The sequence below is a fragment of the Petaurus breviceps genome, unplaced genomic scaffold, assembly GCF_028583685.1.
Source record: "Petaurus breviceps papuanus isolate PSGF00001 unplaced genomic scaffold, PetGlider_PUasm1.0 38, whole genome shotgun sequence".
In the NCBI taxonomy this organism is placed as follows: Eukaryota; Metazoa; Chordata; class Mammalia; order Diprotodontia; family Petauridae; genus Petaurus; species Petaurus breviceps.
Genome location: NW_027186304.1, coordinates 101,433,216 through 101,441,655, shown reverse-complemented (window position 1 = coordinate 101,441,655; position 8,440 = coordinate 101,433,216).

The window sequence follows — 8,440 nt, the reverse complement described above, 5'->3', positions numbered from 1 at the left end:
ACCAGCTGTTCTCAAAAGGTGTTCCCCAAAACCCCACACACCCTTAAAATGGTCAAAGGCAAGTTCAGAATATATATATGTATATATGTATGTATGTATGTGTATGTGTGATACACACACCTTGTTCAGTTGTGTCCAACTTTTTGTGACCAAAATTTGGGATTTTCTTGACAAAGATACTGGGGTGTTTTGCCATTTCCTTCTCCAGCTCATTTTACAGAGAAGGAAATTGAGGGAAACAGGGTTAAGTGACTTGCCCAGGGTCACACAGCTAGTAAATGTCTAAAGCTAGATTTGAATTCATGAAGAGCGGCCTTCCTGACATTATCCACTTCTCCACCTAACTGCCCTAACATGCAAATAGCTGTGAATAAATAAGGATATATGCTGTAGAGAGAAGGGACTGGGTGAGGAAGGGGAGAAGATGGGCAAGGTATCCTGACAAAGGTGAGATTTCAGCTGAGGCTTGAAAGAAACTATGAGACTAGGATAAGGAAGGAGAGCATGGGGGACAGTCATTGAAAAGGCTTGGAATTTGGAGATACTCAAGTATCCTGTTGATGGAATATCAAGGAAGGCAATGTTATTAGATTAAAGAGTATATGGAAGAGAGTAAAGTAAAAGGTAGGAAGGATCCTAGTTGTAAGATTTTTAAATGCCAAACAGCAGATATTATAATTTATCTTAGAGGTCTTAGTAAACTACAGAAGCTTGGAGGGAGGGAGAGGAAGGGCGTGATGTGGACAGGCTTGGGCTCTAAGAAAATCACTTTGGCAGTTGAGTATAGTATGGAAAAGAGTGGGGATTAATGAGGTAGGGAGACCAACTAGAAGCTTAGGATAATAGCCTAAGTGAGAGGTGATGAGAATCTGAACTGGAATGGTAGCTGTATGAAGAGACCTATATGAGAGCTGTGGTGGTAAGTTTTTTTTTTTCTTTTTGGAGGGCAATTGGGGTTAAGTGACTTGCCCAAAGTCACACAGCTAGTTTTTGTGTTAAGTGTCAAAGGCCGGATTTGAACTCATGTCCTCCTGACTCCAGGTAAATGTCTAGTGACCTATTCTATTGGTGCTCTATTCACTGTGCCACCTAGCCACCCTGGTAAAAAATTGTTTAAAAATTTATATGAGATTTTTATATTGGGTAAATGAGAGTGAGGAATTGAGGTTGACAAAAAAGTTGTGAGCCTACATGACTGTGAGGACAGTTGGTACCCTCAACAGTAATAGACAGTTAAGTGATATAGTGGATTTTCTGATGGACTTGGAATCAGGAAAAGCTGAGTTCAAATATTGCCTCATACACTCACTAACTGTTTGACCCTGGGAAAGTCACTTACAATCTCCTAGAAGTGGGTAATGTGGGAATAGGGTGAGAGAGAGAGATTAATTCCTTAGGAAAGAGATTAATTGGTTCTCAATTTGTCATTCTTCAGTCAATGAATTTGTAAGGGCCTAATGTGTGCAGAGCACTGTGCTAGGCACTTAGTAACACAGTCCTTGAGCTCAGTGGAGTTTGCTTACCTTTCTCAAACCCCATTTTAATGCAAATGAATGAAAACACTTCCTCCACAAAAGTCTTCTTCCAAAGCCTAATCTTTGCTTAAAGGTGAACATTGCATGGATGGATTGCAATGTGTACCATTGGATGGTGTGAAAGAATCAGTATCTACTGTACCATCTGTTAACCTAAAAAGTTTGGCTAAAGATTAAGTGATACAGCTATTTCATTTATTCCCTTAAAGTTAGCTTTTCATGATCATGATCATGTTAGCAGTTCATAGTCATGGAGCCAGAAACTAAGTTTTGACTGCCTGAGCAAAATAGTGAGAAAGCTTAAATAGATTTTAGAGCCACCCCAGTTCAGGTTGACTTTGTCAACACAAATTTATGATCTGCATATGTTTACTCTCCATATCATGAAAAAGGAAGTTTCTTGGTTGTAAATACAGGTCAGTTGACAAGGCAGTGTCAGCAGAATTTACAACCTCAGGATGTCTGTGTTTTCCCCACATATGGAATATGTCCCCAAGATAAGGGGAAATCTCGTTATTCTGAATTTCCCAGCATCCTGTCACAAAGGAGAGAACACCTTTTGCTGACTTTATCTAGTCTTTCAAGTTGCAAACACAGGAAAAAGCATTCTTAAAGCAAAGCAAAGCAGTCTGTTTGATTAATTCAGACTTTGGGCAAAAACAAATCTTTAATGATTATCACATCCCTTTGGCTTCACGTAGATAAAACAAGTTTTTCCCCTCTAGAACTTGATTGCCTCAGGAGGCAAGGCTGTATCCTACTTTTAATCCATGTTAACTGGCTTCTTTATCAAAGGGCATAAAAAGCTAACTCTAATCTCCATCTGAAGTCATCCAAAGTCTTTCAGACTCAATTCTTAAGCTTATTGCTTTGGTAGCAGTGTTAAGGATGAATTAGGAAGGAAAGAGAAAAGACAAGGAGGTTAGTCAGTAGAATATCACAGTATTCCAGGCAAAAGATAATGAGGATGGGGCTAGGATTTTGTTCTTCACAAAATCTCTAGCTTGTGTCCTTTACGTTCCATTTCCACTGCCACCATCCTAGTCCATCCCCTAATTATATCATACCTAAGCCATTACAAAAGCTTCCCAAATAAAATCCTTCTCTTTGGCTCCTTCTCCAATCAACTCAGCCACCTGATCTCAAACTATCACTTCGATCATGACCTTACTCAAAACTCTTCATTAGGTACCTAATGTCTATGGAATAATAATAGTATTTATGTAACACTTTAAAGTTGGCAAAATGCTTCAAATATATAATTTCATTTTATCTTCACAGGCCTATGAGGTAGGTGATATTATTATGCCCATTTTTACAGATGAGGAAATTGATACTCAGAGAGGTCAAACTAAGGACCACAGAACTGCTAAATATCTGAGATAGGGCTGGAACTCAGATCTTCCTGGCTCCAAGTCCAGCACTCTATCAACTTCTTAGCTTGGTATTCAAGGTACCCCTTAGCCTGGCTCCAGCTTCATTTCTACATGTTCTTTTGTGCAAATGCTATGTTCCAGACAAAAATCTTACTTAATTTCTCTTTCCATCTTCTATGCCTTTGTTCTGATATTCTCTTGGCTTGTAATACTTTGCCTGAATGGACCCTTTCTTTCTCTTCCTGTTGCTCTTATATTAGTACTTCAAGGTCCAGTTCGATCAATTGCCATCTCCTCTACAAAACCTTGCCTTATAAACATAAGTATAAGTTATACATATCCTGTCACCCTTCCTCAAACTCTATAGCATCTTCATCTCCCCAATGTGAATTTGTTTTGTTGCATCAGTTTGCAATCTAATTTACCATCTATACCATTAATATACATGTATATGTATGTATACATACATACATATAGATATATGTTGATAGATACACATATGTCTGTACATATGTACATATATTGACAACTCTCAATAAGATTCAAAGTCTGAACTAATCAACCAGACTGCTTTGTTCTGCTTTAAAAATGCCCTTTCCTCTGTCAGTAACTTGAAAGATCAGATAAGGTTGACAGTGGATATTCCTTCCCCTTTATGGTAGGATACCTGGAAATTCAGAATAATGGAATTTCTCTTATCTTGGGGCTATACTCCAAATGGGGGGAAACAGAGACATCCTGAGATTGTAGATTTTGACCAACACCATCTTGTATATTGTCTTGTGTTTACAACTAAGCGACTCCTTTTATCATGGTATATATGAAAAACATATGGAGACCATAAATATGAGGGACACAAACATCCTAGGATTGTCCATAAACATATAAAAAACTTTGTCAATCTTGTATCAGGTAGTCAGAACTTAAGTTTTGGCTCCTTGCACATACTAGCTTGCTAGCTTCATCTAGCTTTAAGGGAATAAATCATATAAATGTATATCACCTAGCCTGTTTGTCTCTTTTAACCAAACTTTAAGGTTAAAAATATCTCTATATATGGATGGTATCATAGAAACAATGAACTTGAACTTGGACATACTGAGAAATAGTGGAGGATAGAAGGGTGTAGTGTACTATGGTCCATGGGGTTGATGGGGTATGGGACCTGGACCCCAAAATCACAACCCAGCTCCTGAACTTTCCCACACATCCCTACCTAGATACTCAATAATCCTTTCAACTGTTTTTTCACTGTGGTGCTGACCACAAGCCCTTTATTGTCTGTTACCTCCACCTGAAGACTACTTCCCACCCCTTAATCCCATCTAGAACCCTTCTCTGTTACTTCCAGATCACCCCAGGCTCCTTGGTTCTTGATCCTCTCCTTAATTCCATCAAAACCTTGCCACAATCTTTTTCCCTTATAAAAAAAAAATCAGGGGTGGCCAGGTAGCACAGTGAGTAAGAGCACCGGCTCCAGTGTCAGGACGACCTGGGGATCAAATCCGGGCTCAGACACTTATTACCCACCCAGAAACACCTGGCCGTGTAACCTTGAGCAAGTTACTTAACCCCAATTGCTTTTAAAAAAAAGATCAGTCTTGCTCCCATTAAATTGCTTAGATTCTTAAAATCTGGCCTGCTTTATATTGGTGTCACAAATGCCCAGACTCACTAGGAATCTAGCCCACCCCAATCAGTGTTTTAGTAAACTACTTGAACTGAAAGAATACTTGAGTAGCTGAATTCTCTCAAGGCAGACCTGTTCCCTTTGCCCTTGCATTTCCAGGTTCCCAAGACTCCTAGACTGCAACAGGGTCACAATAAATTGGACATGACTGCAGAGAAAAAAACAACAAAACTATTAGTGTCCATATTTTTGAAGAGGGTCATCATAAAATGATTATGTATAGGGTTAGGGAAGCTTGAGACCCCAAAATACCAACACCCCTGTCCTGCCAAATGAATTCAACTCAAGTCTTCTCTCAGCCAAAGAAAAGCAAAGTTTATTAAAAATTCACTTGTATTGGACACAGAGTAAGTCAGTGCTAGAAAATTCTATGGCGTTCTCATACCACATGGAGGCAAGATGTGTCTTATATACAGAAAGGTTGTGGGAGGAATCTAGGGGTGGTCTAGGGGAGGAGTTTGGGGAGGGTCTTCAGGAAGAGTTAATGAGGTCAGGTAACAGTTGATTTGGGTATAGATATTTTGATAGGCTCAAGGGTGGGAAGTAGATGGACAATGGAGGGCTAGGCTAGTAACAGAGGTCTGGGCAGAACCACAAGGAAAGGCCTATGGCCTCAGGCAAATGCCTCATCAATTGGGAAGATTCAATCAGACTTTAAGGGGGTTCCCAGAGCCTGTACCCCATCATTCCCCCCTCAAACAAATGGACCCAAATTCCTTTGGGGTGAAGGACGAAGTTCTAAGCTTCTGAAAGTGCTTCCTGCTGTAAAGGGTCGTAGAGCTATCCCTGACTCTCTGGGTCCCATTCAAGGGGGTCAGACTTCACATTCAAGGAGTCAGACTCCAGAATGTGGATGATGCCAGGTTCAGTGGGTTGGAGAAATTGGATTCAGTCAGAGATTTGCATAGCCTTAGTGGTCATCCAGAGGTTGATGGCTTGAATCCTGGAGAAGACAAACCTGGCAAGGAGGTTAAGCAAACAAAAACCAAACAGGGCCCCCCCAAAATATAGAAAAGACAATTTCCCTTGTTGGGATTAAAGATGACTATGGCAAGGCCAAAAGGAAAAGGGAAGGTACAATTTTACCTCTTTTTATCCTTTCCACTGGAGGGGGGTGGGGCCTTTCTAAAAACTTGAGGTCCTCCAATGGCTCACAGGTATATTCTGGAGTCCCTGGGGGGTAGGGGAAAGCAAGAGGTGGTGCTGGTTTAATCCTAGAATTATGAGTTCAGCTGGGGAGACCTTCAAGTTTTACTGCCATTGGAGTGGTGAGTATGACTTGGTAGGGTCCCTTCCATTTGACATCTAACTGTTCTCCCTTTTGGGTTTTCCATGACTTTAAATAGACCCAATCTCCAGGTTGTACTGCAGCAGGACACTCCTTTTTATTTCCAAAGAGGTTTGGGGGGATACTTATTGGCATATTCAGTCAGAGCATTCCTGACAGCTCCTAACAGAGTTGCAAATTGGGTAATTTAATGCTGTTCTGGGTCCACCAGGATGTCAGAGGTTAGGAAGGGCCTCCCATAAATGAGTTCAAAGGGACTAAGCTTGATATTTTCTTGAGGTGTGATTTGGACTCTGAGCAGCCCAATGGGGAGATTCTTAACCCAATTTTCTTGGGTTTCTATGCATAGCTTAGTAAGGACCCACTTAAGGGTATGATTCATTTTCTCTACTTTACCAGAGGATTTTGGATTCCAGGCTGAGTGGAGGTGATAAGTGATTTTAAATGTCTTTGCCACTGCCTGGGTTATCTGTGAAATAAAAGCCAGGGGGAAGCTAGGTGGCGAAGTGAGTAAAGCTCGGGCCCCAGAGACAGGAGGACTGAGTTTGGTTCAGACCTCAGACACTTAACACCCACACACACAAAAAAACTAGCCATGTAACCTTGGGCAGGTTACTTAACCCCAATTGTTCTCCAAAAGGAAAAAAAAAAGAAGTAAAAGCCAGGCCATTGTCACTCTGTAAGGAGCCAGGCAAGCCAAAACAAGGTATAATTTCCTTTAATAGGAACTTCGATACCTCCTGAGCCTTTTCAGTTCTGCAAGGGAAAGCTTCTACCTAATTAGTAAAGGTGTCAACAAAAACCAGAAGAAATTTGAAACCACTACATGAGGGCATATGTGTAAAATCTATCTGCCAGTCTTCACCTGGGTAGGTACCCCTCCTCTGACAGGTTTTAAAAGGGGAGGAGGTTTGACTGGCCCTTCAGGATTCACCTGAGCACAGGTTGGGCAGGCCTGACAGACCTCTCTGATGGTTTCTTCTAGCTTACTGCCAGTAAAAATGGGCTTTATCAGAGGCTGGAGAGCATTCTTCTCTAGGTGTGTGGCCTGATGTAAGCCAAAAAGAGGCTTCCACTGAAGCTCTGGGGTAAGAAGTTGTCCTGAGGGTCCTGAAATCACCCAGAGGAGAAAAGAGAGTATCCTCTTTCCTTAGCAAGGGCCTATTCCTGAAGGCTGTATGAAGGTGTGAAGGAATCGGGGAGCTGTGGGAGTAAAAGAGCCAGTATAGTCAACTGGCATGTAGCATCCTATGCTGTGGTTTCTGCCAAGCAATTTCCCACAGCCTGATTAGTTTCCCCTTTTTGGTGGCCTTTGAAAAAGATAATATGGGGCAGCCAGGTGGCACAGTGAGTAAGAGTGCTGGCCCCAGCGTTGGGAGACCTGGGATGGGTTCCAGCCTCAGATACTCCCACACAAAAATAACTGGCCGTGTAACCTTGAACAAATTACTTAACCCTGATTGCTTTAAAAAAAAAAAAAAAGAAAAAGATAATAGCTACCTCAGAGAAGCTCCAAGCTCAAAGCTTGGAGCAGATGTGAAATCTCCTGTGCATGTTTAATAGGGGAATTTTTTTGCTGTCAGATATCCCCTTTCTTTCCAAATTGCTCCATGGGCACGTAGAACATGGAAAGCACATTTTGAGTCAGTAAAAATGTTTATTCGTTTATTTTCGCCTAGCTCTAGGACTCTGGTGAATGCTATCAAATCTGCCTTCTGGGCAGAGGTCCCAGGGGGCAGGGGTTTGGCCTCTATGGTTTAGTAGAGACTGACCAATGAATATCCACTTTTCCTGACCCCTTCTTCAATAAAGCTTGAACCATCTGTGTACCAAACTGCTTTGGGGTTTGGGAGAGGAGAATCTTTTAAATCAGCTCCACTGGCATAAACACAGTCCAAGGTCTCCTCACAATCATGAACCAGGACATCTGAGTGGGCACTGTCTGGGAGGAGGGTTGCTGGGTGTGTAGGTCAGGTCAGGTCAGGCAAGCCTGCCACTAGCCAGCCACTGGTGGCCCTTTGCTTCCACGATGCTCTGAACTCAGTGGGGAGTTAGAACTTCCAGGGGCTGACCAAGTGTATGTTTAGAGGCTTCTTCAATTAGAATGACTGCAGCAGCTATTGCCCGGAGGCATGCAGGCCATCTTGCAGCCACAGAGTCTAATTGTTTTGAAAAATAGGCAACTGGCCTGGTGTCAGGTCCTAAGGACTGTGTTAGGACTCCCAGAGCCTGTCCTATCCTTTCATCTACATACAGAGTGAAAGGTTTTCCTAGATCAGGTAGGGCTAATGCTGACCTGGTGGTCAATTTAACTTTCAGAGTCTCCAAAGCTTTAGTCTGGTTGGGACCCCATTCTAGAGGGAGTGAATTAGGGCCCTGAGTAGAGGCATAGAGAGGCTTAGCAATAAGGCTGAAATTTGGGATCCAGAGCCTACAAAACCCAGTCATACTTAGAAAAGTTAGAAGTTGTTTTTTAGTGGCTGGAATAGGTATAGATAAGATTGTCCTTTTCCTCTCAAAGGTTAAGGAGTGACAGGTAGGAGTTAGTTCA